This window comes from Pristis pectinata, chromosome 17, assembly GCF_009764475.1.
Source record: "Pristis pectinata isolate sPriPec2 chromosome 17, sPriPec2.1.pri, whole genome shotgun sequence".
NCBI classification, from domain to species: Eukaryota; Metazoa; Chordata; class Chondrichthyes; order Rhinopristiformes; family Pristidae; genus Pristis; species Pristis pectinata.
This window is the reverse complement of record NC_067421.1, coordinates 3,688,014-3,703,876: the sequence shown is the minus strand read 5'-3', so window position 1 is coordinate 3,703,876 and position 15,863 is coordinate 3,688,014. Positions and strand designations below refer to the sequence as shown.

Genomic DNA, 15,863 nt, shown 5'->3' with positions numbered 1-15,863 from the left:
TCGAGGTCTTGAGTAAGTTAGTAAATCGGCCGTTTGTTCAATAAATTACCTTTAACTGTGCGACTGTAATATCCAGTTGGTCCCAAGATCCGGAGATTCAATCCTTCCAGCACCTACTCTCGGGGCAGAGCTGTTGACAGGCGGCAGGTCCTTGCTCTGATCGCTATATTCACACTCTCGTTGGCCCGGTGCAAATGAACAGAAACCTGACACGTTATACTTTTCTCAATGCCATATGATTTGACGAACATCGGCCATTGTTGGTGTGGACTGCATGTTTGCTCTGAGTCATTTTGTTCAGATTAACTGGAGTGTTTGTGTGTGCACTGGATCACTGAACGTGGGCAGGAACAGGGATTTGGACTGCGTTGATTAGTTCAGAAGGGAGGTGGATGATTGGCAATGGTCACCCTGATCCAGTACCAGTCACACATTGCACCAATGGACCAACTGTCTCCTGTACTGAAGCAGCTGATGTCCTGCGCAGTGAACACAGGATTGCAGTTCTCATTCCAGATGTGTTTACTTGCCTTTCTTTTTGTTGTTTTATGGATTATTTTGCAATTTTATTTTGGAAGAGAACAGCCTGCCAGGCCGAATCGGCACAGCAAGGGAATGCTATCTGGTTTTGAGACTTCAAATGGCTCTCTTCCAACTCCAGCTCCAAGGACATGCAATTGGGTGTCTTGGTTGTTATTCGAATACATTGAATCTTCTGTCACATAATTAATACAAGCGTTCTTCAATTCATGGATCTCTGGTCTAATTTCAATTGTAACCTAATGTTAATTGTGTCAGGCGTCCAGAGTTATAGCATCCAAGGTAGGAAAGACCGACTTGTACGTACAAAGGCACAATAAAATCTCCGACAGTTGTGGGAAATTATGTTCGTACGCAAATGGCTGGGATCATCTTTACAATGAACAGTCAACAACTGTAACTTGAGAGTATGCATGTGATAATCTCCAACTTCAAAGCAGGTATCAATATTATTTGGTTCAGACTAACTTTAGAAGCGTGGTTGACATATTAAATCCAAAAAAAAACATCCTATCCCGTTGGGTTCAAGTCTTCATACCTCAAATACAGAATCTACAATTGCACAGCCATGGACGGATAAACCTTTGAATTTGCTTTCGATTTGAAAGCAGATAATATTATGTGTGATTGGACATGGGGAGCATGACATCCTCTTTACGATGTTGCTGGTCAACACTATAATTTAATTTTATCACGGGGAGCTTTGTTTCTTCAAAATCTTCATTCCAGGAATGCTGACACTGTACTCATTAGTCCCGTTATTTTGTCTACTTGTTCGGTTTGCTCACAGCCAACCTGGTGACGATTTAGGGTCTGTCTCAGGGAGAGTGCGGTCTCTACAAATGAGTCACCCGCTACCTGGTGGCCATGGCAGTGGTGGGTGAACTGTTCGTTTTCTTTGATCTAATATTGATACAGATTCCGATTGCTCATCACATGCCTTTTGTGTGGTCCATCCCCGCGTGTAATATCCACGCCTTCCTGTTTCACACCGTCACTGACTCTTCCGTCTGGTACACCGTCGCGTTTACCTTTGATCGATTTGTCGCCATTTGTTGCCAAAAGCTGAAATCTCGTTTTTCGACGGAGGAAACAGTGGCTATAGTTCTGGGAACGGTAACTGCGCTGAGCTGTATGAAGAAAGTTATCTGGTGTTTACTGTACACACATTGGTACAAGTTGGTGAATACTCCTTAGTTTTGTTACATGGAGGTCCGTGGAATCACGCCAATGTTCTTCCAAACTCCTGCTCAGCCCCCACGGAAACAAGTTTCTTTCCTCTTCACCCGATCCCCGTTGTGCATCGCACTCTCACTTAACCCACTGGGCATCATATTCCCTTCCCCACTGGTACCACCTGCCCATCGTCTCCTCTGTATCTGATTTCGCTGATGACATTCCTTAATCATTAGATTCCAGAATTTACAGCAATTTGTCTAGTCACCTTGTCACCTTCCGACCATTGACACTACCTACACTCACCTCTCGCCCTACCTGGCCCCATCTGCCCATCATCCCACTCATCCCCTAGTTCCCCTAGTTCTGCCTTGCAACTCACGCTCAGCGTCATGTACCGCCAAATCCACACCGCTACATTTTCGGTCCTGATGCAATGTCTCGACCCGAAACCTCAACAGTCCCTCTGTCCCCACAGATTTTGCTTGATTCGATTAGTTCCTCCAGTTGTTTAGTTTTGCACCAAAATAGTATTAAGTTGGGTATCTGTTGAGACATTTGGGGCGTTGAAGGTTGAAAGCAAGGAGCTGTAAAAAAAAACATAAATACCCAAACAAATCATCACCTCGTTCACGCCATGAGAAAAATGTACGGTGCCTTCCCTTGAAAAATTGTTTGAAAAATGTTATCGAGCAACCTGTTTCTGCAGTAGGATGGGAACTGTGGGCCTGGTTTTGTTGCTTCTTCAGTGAACTAACGAAAGGGGCGTCTGCGTTTGACGGAATGCGATATTTTCATGAGTATCGTTATCCTTATGCACAAAAGGCTGTGACCGTGGTCTCTGTAGCGCAATGGTCAGTGTGTTGTACTTCTAATCATGTGTGACCAAGTAATTAAAAGGTTGTGGGTTAGAGTCCCACCAGAGTCGGTATTTTTCCCGAATTGGTTACAACGATAAACAAGATCCAAATTCTAGTGGGTGGTGATGTCATCTGATAGCGATAATCCGGATCCAATCCAGGTCATGGTTTGATATAATCGAATCGTTCACTTGGTGACGCATAGGAGGTGATTATTTTCTCTCAGATTGTCCGTTTCTGTGGAACTGTTCGGGTAAAAATGCTGCTGGCACTGAAGCTTTGATGATACGTTCACAGGGTTGGCTGGATTTCCTCACAATATGCCAGGACCCCAGTTTATCTGGCACCTAATCCCCGCGTAAAACCCGTTTCGAAACGGTCATCTTTGTTACTTATTTAAATTTGCACTGTTTCCGGTGTGGTGCATTTTTTGCTGTTCACCGAGAAGTCAACGGCGGGTAAATCTTATAAGATCATAAAGACTTCACAACAACTTCGGCTAATATTGGACGTTTGTGTACATATCTGTTCAGACACTTCAGAACGACTATGAATATCCCAGAGAGGGTGCAGAAGAGATTAATCTAGAATCGCTGCCAAGGCAAGTACTTTCATTTGCAATATGAAACCACGGAGGCTGGGCTTGCTTTATGCAGATAAAGAATATAGTGGGCCGAAGGGTCTCTTTTGTGCTCTATGGTTCTAAGGACATTGAGAGGTCGCTTTATGGACATATTGTTCGATATGCCCAAAGGTCGCTGAACGTAACAACATCGGTAGATAGGATGATGCGGTCACTCTTTCCATCCGCTGAAACTTATAAATGTAACCTTACAATCCCATGTCGTCATTGAGAATATTCGTGAAAATTAGTCCGTGCACTGGCGTCTGGAGAACCCCGTGGTCTGCCACCCTGCCGTCTGACGTTACCAGGGTTTACCACTGCTCTCTCCGGTATGCTTTGAGGAGATATTGGATGGGTTGTAAAACAAGAAGCCGCATCAAGCCTCAAACAGTGTATCTGGGACAAAGAGTTTCAAAGCACACACGGAGGGCGCAACACTTTCAAGATTAACATGTTCAACCAATGAGAATTGTTATGCAATGAACGAAAAGAAATTTTTCGGTGTGTGGTAGTGTGGCCGAGCGGACTAAAGCGCTGGATTAAGGCTCCAGTCTCCACAGAGGCGTGGGTTCGGATCCCACTCACTGCCATTGGGTACACACCCATTGCACCCAAGTTTAACTGTTGCAGTGAGGAAGTGAAGGGTTAAGAATTGCAACCATACCTATAACTGGCAAACTATATATATATATGCATTTATATTTCTTTAGCAAGGACTAGCAACCTGCTGACCCACTAGTTAGGTTGGAATGTTAAGTATGTTAACTGCCTTTGTTTCGGGTAACGAACCATTCCGATATGTCAGACGGTGGCGATACTGAGTGTAATTAACATCGAGGTGAAGACTTAGTCTGAACAATGAAGAGTGATACCTGTCTTTGAAAGCCTTGATTATAACGCAATTATACTAAGACAAAAGGTGTGATAGCTGTCTCGTGATCTCTATAGTTTGACCGAAACTCAAGGCGCCGTCTGCATGGGATGTGCGTGACAATTCCTGTATAAATGTCTGTCTGCCCTTTGTTCGAGAAGAACTCGGGAACGACTCTTAGTGAGTGCTGAAGAGAATTCTCCTAGCGGTGCACTGCTAATAAAGGTATTTGTTCGAATCGACCTTGTGGCACTGCGTTATTTACAGCGGACGGAAAGGGAAAATTGATTTCGGGATGACAATTTGGCGAGCCAGCCAGGAGAATTCTCTTCATGGTCACTGTTCAGCACTTACAGGGGGACGCCCCTGACTCAGAAAAGCAAATGTGGAAGGCGCACGGGTGTACGCACTCTGTGCTACACGGCCTCTGGTTTACTCCAGTCGTTCAAGTATGTATACCTCATTCTTTGTTACCAATGCTTATTGACTGCCTACATTCTGACACCCACCTTGGCAAGGAGGGAATGAGTAACATGTTACGACGTACCTGGTGGCACCCCAGATTGGAGGAAGCAGCACAAGGCAAAATACGGTCGTGTTTGATATGCTAACAAACCGATGCTGGGAAAGGGGTGAAGTTCACCCCAGGCAAAACCCCCTTGCCAGGTGGTCCTTTTGAATGTATACAACTCGACTTTATTGAATTACCGCGTGTACATTGTTACAAGTACTGTCTCGTTATTGTTGATGTATTTAGTAGATGGATTGAAGCTTTTCCAACCACTAACAATAAGGCCTCAACGGTGGTAAAGTTATTACTTAAAGTCCGACGGATAAGTTGCGACAATGGTCCCCACTTCATAGGGAAAATAAATAAGGAATTGTGCGAGGCACTGCATATCGAACAGCAGTTCCACTGCACCTACCACCCTCAAGCAGCGGGTGTAGTAGAGAGAGCTAACAGCACCCTTAAGAATAAACTAACCAAATTAGTGTCAGAGACAGGTCTAAACTGGTTGAAGGTTCTCCCCTTAGCATTATACCATATGAGAATCACCCCCCACTAGGCCATCGGGTAATCGGCTGCCGAAATCGTCTATGCGCGTCCAGGAAGAACCCCATGGGACGCCGCCACCCAACCCACCACACAGGTTGACCTTAACATCATGGGGGATGAACTACAAAGGTATTTCAGACAACTTACGTCCTCTTTAAAGTTTCTTCATTCGCAGGTGCAGAGAGGTGGAGACAGAACACGGAATTGCCTGACCTGGAAATCGGAGACTCGGTACTGATGCGGGATTGGGAGCGCCCTAAACTGGGACCTCGGTGGAAAGGCCCCTTCCAGATACTACTCCAAACACCGACAGCCGTGAAAGTAAAAGGCCAGGAACGTTGGATTCATCTGAGCGACTGTAAACTATCGCCACCGGAGGAAAGCTAATACTTTTTAAATTCGGACTCCTCACCATTACTAGTTCTCTTGTGTGGGTGTTAGAGGATAATTTGTTTTACAAAATACATATGCAGCTACATGGGAATCACACCGTTTGTTACCCCTTGGCAGAGTCAGTGGAAGGCCTTTTTGTCGCCACGCCAAGCTGGAGCTCCAGTGTTCCCTTAAAGTATGAATTTTCAAAAACAAAATGTGTTGGGCACACAGGAACTTATAGGAGGGTACGACCGGGTAAATGCTTGGAGGGAACAGTAACAGGACCTAATAGTACAGCCCACCACCAGTCCTTATCCCACTGCTTCACCGGCATAAGGAGGGATTGTGGGCTAGCACTACCTGTACAGAGAGGAATTACGGGTTTAAATGGGGATGGTTTAGCTGTGAGTGCGCTGCCACTAGGTGTGCTACGTTACTTTCAGGAGAGCGATGGGTTTGTGGAGAAGGGAACGGGACCCACTTGAGATTGTCTAATGTCTCTTTAGAATAGCTAACCAGGGAGGGAGCATGGGAGAAATGTTGCTGGGTTCTCTTGGTATTCTCAAATGACCAGTCCATGGCAGTCGGGAAATGTAAACTGCTACCGGGCTAAGGAAGGGTATGTGTTCCTCTTTAGTGGCACTTACACCACGGCCACCCCCACTCTGCCAGCTTGGTTTGCAATAGGAACGATCGGGCCGGTCACGGTCCCCTGCCCCCAGAAGGCTCACGTCCGACGAAGACTTGTGGTGCGGTCAGTTGGTGAGGAGTTCTGTGAGGATTGGAGGGATCCTATGTCATTGGGATTTCCCTATGCATTGTTAGGTCATGGATTCCTGAGTACTCTCTCTCTGGGGGGTTCGGCAGGAACTATAGCCGCAAAAAACCGGAACTACCTTATTTGTGGACTGGCTGCACTGGGAAACAGTACTATGTAGGGCCTGAAGGCGGTGAACCGGGAACTGGTAGAGCTTCGACTTTATGCCCAGCAGACCCGGTATGCTGTGGACTACCAGCTAGCTCAGCAAGGAGGAGTATGTGCTATAGTTGGGGACAAATGTATCACCAACGTGAGAGATGAGTCCTACAACATCTCCCATGCCATTCAGGACATTCAGACGCAAGTAGATAGCTTTAGACAGGGATATACAGGAGGGACAAGTTGGTTGGGGTGGCTGCTAGGAGGGTCGTGGGCATCATACCTGCTGCATGGAGCTGTGGGACTAATAGTGATTTAATAGTATGCTGTGTGGTGCTGGCCTGTCTAAATACCTGTTGCAAGGTCCTTATTAATGAGCTCTTGGCCCCGTTCTCAGCGCCGCTCTAGTTTATCATGAAATGGTAAAAAGGAGGGAATGAGGAAGTGAAGGGTTAAGAATTGCAACCATACCTATAACTGGCAACTATATATAGTTAGGTTGACTGATATAGTTATATAGTTATATAACTGACCCACTAGTTAGGTTGGAATGTTAAGTATGTTAACTGCCTTTGTTTCGGGTAACGAACCATTCCGATATGTCAGACGGTGGCGATACTGAGTGTAATTAACATAGAGGTGAAGACTTGGTCTGAATAGTGAAGGGTGATACCTGCCTTTGAAAGCCTTGATTATAACTCAATTATACTAAGACAAAAGGTGTGATAGCTGTCTCGTGATCTCTATAGTTTGACCGAAACTCACGGCGCCGTCTGCATGGGATGTGCGTGACAAGTCCTGTAGAAATGTCTGTCTGCCCTTTGTTAGAGAAGAACTCGGGAACGACTCTTAGTGAGTGCTGAAGAGAATTCTCCTAGCGGTGCACTGCTAATAAAGGTATTTGTTCGAATCGACCTTGTGGCACTGTGTTATTTACAGCGGACGGAAAGGGAAAATTGATTTCGGGATGACAGCAGTATTAAACATGCATTAGTAAATGTTTTGCAGAAGAAAATCCAAACAAAACAGATCACCGTGACGAGGATCCTCCATTGGTGACAGTGTCAATGACATTACTGCAGGGCTGCAGAACAGTCCTGATTTGGTGTTCGAGATTACGGACAAGTAGTGCAAATGTGTGGAAAAGTATTCAAAATCAATCTGCATTCCAGTTCATATCTGCAACGTTGCTTTAACCGTTTCTTGAAATACACAGCGAAATGGTCGGCCTTCGAGTCAAAAGACCTGGGCGACGTAGTGTGGGATTGTTCGTCAACAGGATCAGAGCAAGTTCACAAAGCAGGACACGGCCGCGTTCGCAAACGATTTTGACCCTAAACCAACACCACACCGCAAAAACACAAGTAAACGGACTACAAAGTCATCGGAACCGCCATCTGGTTGAACCGTTCTCCCTGTTCCTCGCTCCACAGACACCGACAGACCCACAGCGTTTTGGAAAACATTTTATTTCTTCTGTTACTTTCTGCTGATTTGTTTTTGTTTTATGATTGCATGTGCGTGAATGGCGGTACTTGCGTGGATCGCGCCTTCATCACACGGCAATTTCCCCATAAGTGAAAGGCTCCGCTGGGAGTTTAACCCAGGATCTCCTGTTTACTTGACAGGCGCTTTGACCAGTTAAGCCACGGAGCCCTCGCACCGTTCAACAGTTGTAGCAATCAGACGTAACTTGACCCAACTTCCCTTGTTCGTCTGCTGGCGAGGGAATTGCTTCAGATTCTATTAATTTCTACAGATTCATTGGTCTGTCTACTTCCAAACATTGTATCACCGTATCCGGGAACGGAAACTCCGCAGATCCATTACCGCTTGTTTTACTGAACGCTTCCTCGCGTCCGTTCACATCACTTCAAAACCCTCAGAACCAGATCCGCTATTTATGTTTGATCTCACCACAGCTTCAGCAGAATTCCTTATAGGTCAAACAGAGTGCACACACTAATCAATAGCTGGTGTTTTACAACTACCTCTAGTGGTGCGGACATGGAAACCATTTCTTTTCTTTTTAACGAGTTGGGAACAGAAGGTAACGGAATAAAACCGGCATGAAATCGCTTCCAGCGAGGGACATGGCTGATGGTTTGAACTTGTTCACTTTCGGGAACACATTCTTCTGGGACTGACGATGGCAAACCCTCTGCAGTCTAAGCTCTGGTTCTCAAACAGGTCTGGATTTTATTCCCTCCGACTCTGCACCGGTGCCAGAATTCGTGCTTTCCCTAACATTCATCTAAACCTGCTGGGCTTGGAAAATGGGAATTCTCTCTCGTCTGACGCTTTAATTGAACTGAAATTGTGCAACGTTCCTTGGGACCAAATACCCACTTGGTGAATGTGATGAGCACAAGCTGTCGCCGCCACTCATATTCCATCGGCAATTTAAAGTAGACCGGGGTTTCAATTCTACCTCACTCTATATCTGCCGTACGGTGGTATGAGGTTGTGTGTGAATCGTTAACGTCACCGATCTCTCTTTGCAAAAGAGAAAACATTGTTTTGTTTTGACAGAACCGATCTCTCGAAAGAAGCTGGTCCGTGATGATATGGTGAGACGTTTATGCAATGTTATGTTCAGTAAATCAGTCGAATATGCTCCGGGATGTTGTGTTGAAGTGCTCCAAGACGTTGGTGAGGCCGAATTTGGAGTATTCTGTACAGGTCTGGTCACCTACCTGCAGGAAAGTTATCAATAAATTTGAAAGAGTACAAAGCAAATTCACAAGGATGTTGCCGAGACTGGAGGACCTGTGTTATCGGGGAAGGTTGAAGAACTAATGACTTTATTCAGTGGAATGTAGGAGAACGAGGGGAGATCTTCGGGAGGTATACAAAATTATGAGGGGTATAGACAGGGTGAATGCATGCAGACTTTTCCCCCTAAGGTTGGGTGAGACTAGAACTAGAGAAGATACGTTTGGCGTGAAAGGTGAAATATCTAAGGGAAATATGAGAGGTAAATTCTTCAGTCTGTGGGTGGTGCGAGTGTGGCACGTGATGCCGGCAGAAGTGAGGTTTTAATTGTACATTTAAGAGGGGTTTGGATGGGTCCATGGATGGGAGGAGTCTTGAGGGACATGTTCTGGGTGCACGAATGTGGGACCAGGCAGAAGATGAGGCCGAATACACTTGTTGGCCGAAGAGACTATTTCCGTGCTGTAGCACTCTATGATTCAGTGGTGACTCTATAATCCAAAGTCCAGCAACAATAAACTTCATCCAATTTGTTATTCCCCCTCTGTGTGAGAAACGACAGACGGAAATGTGCATCCTTCATAAGGAGGCATTTAGGTTTCTCAGTGTTCTTGGGATTTAAACAAAGTTATGTAATAATACAGATTCTGCTTCAAATTTTGATCGTTTGTTACTTCACTTATTTCTGCAAAAAAAAAGTACCGTATTCGTGACTGTTCTTGGTGCTGCTCTTCTGTTCTCTCCTTCTGTTCACTCGTTCCTTGTCAGCCCCGTCGGATGGTATATCGCACTGGTGATGTTGATGACAGGAACCGTGGGGTGCTACAGATGACCCACGGAGAAGTGAACGCTATACCTGCCACAAGTAGTCCGCTCCCTGAAACAGCTCACTGAGCCGGCTTGACCGCATTGTATATGTCAGTGGGAAGAGGCGGGGCAGGAAAAGTGAACGGTTCAACTTCTCAACCGGGATGAAAACGCTGTTCAGTGTGTAAGTACGTTATGCTCCATCGCGCAATCATTCCACATGTGGAAACTCGCGGGTTCGAATCCCACTCCTGACAGTTAACGATTTCAAATCATGATTCTCCCCCACTTTGGTTGGTCCCTGTTTTGTTCCATTGAGCGTCAGTTCTGCCTCGCTTCTTCCTATCTTCTGACATTGAACAACACTGTTCTTCCACAGATCGCATGGCTTTTATCTTGTGTTTTATTTGGCCTATCGCCCTCCGCGATCTTCTCCCGGTCATTAAGATCATTTGTAATCCTTTACCCACTCTCCAGTCCCATCCCCATGTCCGTTGTTTCACAAAAATACAGCAGTCTACTGATGTCAACGTTGAATGCAGTCACGGCCCAGAAGGGGTAATGGTGTGTTGGACTGTTGGGGAATGAGAATGTTTGTGAGAGTTGCGAGGTAGAAAGAGAGACTGGAAACCAGATAAATACAGACAGTGCAGGAGTGGAAGAGTTCGACGGTAAGGTGACGGAAGACTTGCAGGTTCAGCGAAAGGACGATGTAGGTAACTGAGCGGAATGTGAAACAGAGCTGAGCCAGTCGGTCCTGATTCAGCGGGAACCACCTTCTTTAGTGCCGGGTTTATCTCCAGGTGTTGGGGTCAGTGGAAATGGTCCGGCGGATTCAATCTTTATTGCTGCAGAAAACCCATTTTTCCCAGCCATTTCAGCCGTCAGTCCCGTGTGCCAGACGCGCACGGCCATCTGGTAGTGTGTGTTGCTCATTGGGCTTCCCGGATTTGCTGCTGCGATGAACAGCGTGTCTGTAGTGTGGTGGTTTTCACATTTGCCTAACACGCGAAAGACCCCTGGTTCGCAACCAGGCAAAACATTATGAAATCCCCGTTTTCTGGAAATCAGGTGACGTAAAGCAGACAAAACCAGACGCTTTTTGAATTAAATGTAGCTGCTGCTCCTTCCACAACTCAAAATCTCATTGAGTCATACAGAACGGATATAGGCCCTCTAGCCCAACACGTCCATGTGTACTAAAGTGCCGATCGAAGCAAGTCCAATTACCCTATATTTGGCCCATACCCCTCCAAAATTCCCTGTCCTTGCACTTCACCCGATGACTAATTGCGCAACCCGTTTCCGAAACAAAATGTGGCGAATCTCATTGTATCTTGCATGGGTGTGGACTTTCGAAATGCATAATACTGCTATCATTTTATAAAGGACAAATTCATCACTTTCTTTCTGCCAGTTCACTGCAGGCATCCTCCAGCATTGCCTCATCCTACATTATCCTGAACTGGGGGACGTCGTTGTGTTTGCACTGCCGATAATGGGAAGCGTTACACATTTCAGCACAATACATTTCAACACGGCACAGTTCTTATACCGGATGTCTCCTGATGTTCAACATTCATCTTCCAACCTGAAAATAGATTCTCAACTGTATTGAAGGTTTCATTCGTCGGGAGAAAGAAGGTTGACGCTGACTGTGACAGAAATTTAGCAAAGCAATATATGCGGAAGGCAGTGGCAGTTTGTCTGGGGAAGGTTGGGAAACTGCAATAAATCTCATGACAACGGACAGGTCGCGGTATTTATTTCAATATGTAGTACATGAATCGCAAAGCACAGAAGCACAACTGAGAGGAGTTTAAACTATGACGGACAGGAGAAATTAAAAAATTATGTTGAATAAATTAAAATGTTCAAAGCGTTTCGGGAAAAGGTCAATATGCCTTGGGATTGGGAATGATATAGAGTTCTGGAAAAAGATGACTAAGAAACGTGCATGAAAATAGAATATAGTACGAAAAATCAATGGGTGGAACATGGGAGAAGATTGTCGGAGTTGTAAATAATGCTCGCTGTTTCACAACAGACTAGGTGGCCGAGAGGTTAAGGCAATGGAATGCTAATCCACTGTGCTTTGCACGCGTGGGTTCGAATCCCACCCTTGTCGTCTGCTGTTGGTTTGGATATTGAGCTCACAAAGCGTTCACTTCAACACTTCAGAGATCCCATTTTCCCCCGTCCTGCAAGCCGTTGTATTTTCTGATTCCTGACAAGGAATGTTTACAATGAGAAATTCTCACGAGGTTTGGTGAAATGAGAATGGAAGAAAAGTGAAGATAAGATGGAATGACGACCGATTTTGCCCTTCCTGCCCTTCTTCCTCTCGATGTTCGTAGAGGTGAACACCGGCTGGATGGGGACTGGTTCAACTGCTTAAGAAGGAACAGATTGTCCATTTTGGGAAGTGCGTGCAATTGAAACCTTCCTGCAGAAGGGACGTGAAGAATGATTGAGTGCAGAGCGCGAGAGTTCAATGTGCGAGACCGCCGACTTTGGACCGAAGATAGATCGATCTGAGAATGCCCAATTCATGAAATACAGGTGACAGCGAAAGAGTGGGTCAGTATACGGACAGAAGAACACCATTCGGCAAATGATACCGGACAGGTTCGAAATAAACATGGAGAAGTCTGTCTGAAGGAATGTTCCGCACTGCTTCATGACTGCTGTGAGCGAGACAGATTAAACTGCCGATTCTCTCGCATCTTGTTCCGATATGGAAGCATTCAGTTTTGTTTTCCTTTTCGACTGTCAGTTTAATTGATAGTTTCTAGATGACTCAAAATGTATTGAACTGTTTAAATATCGTTGCGAACGGTAATAGTAGAATGTTCCCAGAGTGAATAATATTAACATCTGTACAGCAGTGTATCATCCCGACCGAGGAGCTCAAGTCGGATGCAGAAAGTTCTGCCTCTGATACCACGTGTCTTGCTGTACGATCAGTTTCCCGTGTTGACGGAATTGAGACGGAATATTTATCCAGTGGGGTGACTAGAAATCGCTGTAACCACTTTATCGAGCGTTTCCCAGAATAATTTACGAAATGATTTATGTTAACTGGTGATAAACGAGACTTTGCTTCGACATCTTAATCCCAGCGCACAAAATGCTGGCGGAACTCAGAGGTTCAGGCAGCATCCATGGAGGGAAATGTCCGGAGCAGAACACAAAACGCTCCAGATTCCAGCATCTGCATTCTCTTGTATCTCCATCGTAATCTAATTTCCCAGCTCCCAACCTGTAGACCTGTAGGCGGCATAAAACTGCACTTAGTTTCAATGAGGAGCTGCAGTACCACGACTGAACCTTCATGGTGCGGATCCTGGTTCCGACGGACCTCTGGGTGAAAAGGTGGGGCAGCTATTTGCAGACTTTCACTGTTCTCATTTATTGCAATTTTCAAACGATATTTCAGGTCCGGTGAAAGTGTAACAGCAGGCAACTAAAGACAATGATTCTTACTTACCGACACACTGTTCAAACTTCCGTCTGCGGCAGTTGTCAACTCAAGACGCCTCCACATAGGTGTCGAGGAAAAATGAAGGTAAACCACCTTCCCTCACTTACTGTCAGCTAATGAGAGGAACAATAACAGACTAATTATGGAGGGCGAAACCATCCCATCTCATGCAATGTGTCCTTTTTCATCACGTTGGGAATCTGGACCCTGAGTGCGTTATCGTCATGGCACTGCTGATGAGAATGAGGGAAACCGTGTGGTGCCTCAGATGACCCACAGAGCAGTGAACGTCATGTCTGCCTCAGGTGGTCTGCTTCATTCACAATTGGTAGCGACACTGAAACAGCTCACCCCACACACTGCACCAAGCCAGCATGTAACATTCGTATCCGTCAGCGGAAAGGGGTGAAACAGGGTAAGCGAGCTCCCTAAAGTTAGAGGGTATATGAAAACTCCACCTGCTCTGCGACTTCTCTCAGTTCCGTCAGGGAATCACTCGACGTCTCAAAACACTTCATACCGGCTAATTGTCCGTGTGCTTGAAATATGCGCCCTTCCTTCTTCTCACGTTCTTACAAAACGACGGCCCCAGCATCATTCTAAATTCTTTTTTTTTACCAGAGTCCGTGTGGCCTAATGGAGAAGGCGTCTGACTTCGGTGTTTGATGTGACGCCATCAGAAGATCGCCGGTTCGAGTCCTGTCACGGTCGTTTTAACGACATTAAGTTCTGTTTCCATTCTGTCGTTCACTCTCTGCACCACATCTGTCCGATCTGTTCCAAACACGCCCTTTCTCAACGCACCCGTTTCGACCACAGTTTCGTGGCCGCGTGTACTCCGGTCACCACACTCATAGACTACATAACGTTATCTCGCCCCGTTATCGCTCGCAACTTTTTATTGTCTATGCCTTGCCTGCACTGTATTTCCACAAACACCTTCATAACTGTCGAGACAGAAGAGATTCTGCAGATGTTGGAATGTGGAACGACACAGACAACATGCTGGGGGAAGTCAGCAGGCCAGGCATCATCTACAGAAGGAAATGAACAGTAAACGTTACGGATCGAGATTCTACTTCAAGACTGGAAAGGAAGCGGGCGGAAGCCAGAATCAATTGTCGGGGCTGTGGGAAGATCACAACCTGTCAGTTGATCAATGAGAAGCACTATGATGCTGGAGGAACTCAGCAGGCCAGGCAGCATCCGTGGAGAAAAGCAGGCGGTAAGAGTTTCGGATCATGACCCTACTTCTGACCGAAGATAGGAAAAGGGTAGCACAATATATTGGAGGGAAAGGCAGAACAGTGACAAGTGGACAAAAGAGAGGAGGCTGGGTGGGTACGGGGAGGTGACAGGTCGATGCAGGTAAGAGATGGTGATAGTCAGGTGCGGGGGACGGAAGATCAGATGCACCGGGGGATGGGTGAAAGGTAAGAAGAGAGAGGAAAAAAAGGGCTAGAAAAGGGAAGAAGAGAAGAAGCTTGTTGGGAGGTGTTGTGGGGAAGGGGTGTAGTGATGACTTAAAGTAGGAGAATTCAATGATCATGGCGTTCGGCTGCAAGGATACAAGATAGAAAATGAGGTGCTGTTCCTCCAATGTGTGCTTGGAATTCCCTGGCAGTGTCGGAGGCCGAGGACTGACACATCAGTGATAGTGCGGGAGGGAGAGTAGAAGTGGCTGGCAACAGGAAATGCAGATCGCGGTTACGGACAGAGCTCAAGTGTTCTGCGAACGGGTCACCGTGTCTGCGTTTGTTCTCACACTTGGAACACCGAATGCAGTAGATAATATGAAGGGAAGTGCAGGTCAATCTCTGACTCACCTGAAAGTACTGTTAGGGTTCCTGGATGAAGGTGATGGAGGTGGAGTAGGGACAGATGCTACAACTATGGCGGGGCAGTGGAAAGTGTCCGGCGTGGGAACGGGATGGGTGGACATGGTCAGGAGTCAACGTCGGAGTCGGGGAGAGCGCGATCCCAATTAAACGAAGAAAGGAGTGGGTAGGGGAATATATGCTTGGTTGTGGGATCCGCTTGGAGGTGGCCGAAGTGGCGGAGAATGGTGTGTTGGATAAGTAGGCTGGTGGGATGAAATGTGAGGATGTGTGACCATATCACGGTTGGGTCTGGGGAGGGGGTAAGATCGGAGGTGCGGGAAATGGCAGAGATCAACAGTCAACGTTACCGGCCGAGACCGTTGAACAGGACTGGAAGGAAAGAATGCAGAAGCCAGAATGAAAGGTCGGGTGATTGTGAGAAGCGCAAGTTGAGAGGTGATAGGTGACCCCAGGGTAGTGGGGATAGGTGGTGGGGGAATGGGAGATGCAAGAATCTGGGCGATGACAGGCAGAAGATGTAAAGGGCTGAATAAGGAGGAATCGTGTATGAGGGGGAGTAGACCATGAAATTAGGGGAAGGAGGTGGGGAACAG

General features: G+C 46.3%; 2 non-coding genes across 2 annotated transcripts; one reads left to right on the top strand and one right to left on the bottom strand.

Moving 5' to 3' along the window:
• Positions 1-8,005: 8,005 nt before the first annotated feature.
• On the bottom strand, positions 8,006-8,079 carry trnat-agu (transfer RNA threonine (anticodon AGU)). The gene has a single exon. It is a non-coding gene; the product is annotated as a tRNA-Thr (tRNA).
• Positions 8,080-11,991: 3,912 nt separating this feature from the next.
• Positions 11,992-12,073, top strand: trnas-gcu (transfer RNA serine (anticodon GCU)). Its single transcript has one exon. It is a non-coding gene; the product is annotated as a tRNA-Ser (tRNA).
• Positions 12,074-15,863: the final 3,790 nt, after the last annotated feature.